This window comes from Anoplopoma fimbria, unplaced genomic scaffold, assembly GCF_027596085.1.
Source record: "Anoplopoma fimbria isolate UVic2021 breed Golden Eagle Sablefish unplaced genomic scaffold, Afim_UVic_2022 Un_contig_6013_pilon_pilon, whole genome shotgun sequence".
Classification (NCBI taxonomy): domain Eukaryota; kingdom Metazoa; phylum Chordata; class Actinopteri; order Perciformes; family Anoplopomatidae; genus Anoplopoma; species Anoplopoma fimbria.
In genome coordinates, this window is record NW_026549335.1 from 1 (window position 1) to 481 (window position 481).

The 481-nt window shown below is 42.0% G+C and overlaps 1 non-coding gene across 1 annotated transcript; it reads right to left on the reverse strand.

Annotated features, from left to right (window-relative positions):
- Positions 1-82: 82 nt before the first annotated feature.
- Positions 83-165, reverse strand: trnal-cag (transfer RNA leucine (anticodon CAG)). The gene has a single exon. It is a non-coding gene; the product is annotated as a tRNA-Leu (tRNA).
- Positions 166-481: the final 316 nt, after the last annotated feature.

Below are 481 nucleotides of genomic sequence, written 5' to 3' on the forward strand. Positions count from 1 at the left end.
TGCTCCCTAACATACAAGGCATTGCTGACTTTATTTTCCCAATATCATGTTACAGGCAACGGTACCAGCCAAAAACAGCTGCTGTCAGAAGTGGGATTCGAACCCACGCCTCCAGTGGAGACTGCGACCTGAACGCAGCGCCTTAGACCGCTCGGCCATCCTGACAGAATAAAACCTAAGTTTAGTGGAAATTTCCATAAATATCATGAGGTACTACATTAAATGGGTCATGAGATAGTTCATTCTTTGTATACTATGCCATGATATATCATATCTCAACTTTGGCCGCAATGCAGCGTCTTCCCTTCAGGCAATGCCTTTGCCATGCATTCAAGTGCACATGCCTAGTAGATTACTTTGTCACATTAAGGCCATATTTCTAATGTTTACATCGGGATTGTAGGATTTGACCAAACAATAAGTAGTTGTTGCAATGATTAGTTTCCAGAGTTGTAAAATCCGGTCTGTGAGTTATCTAAAC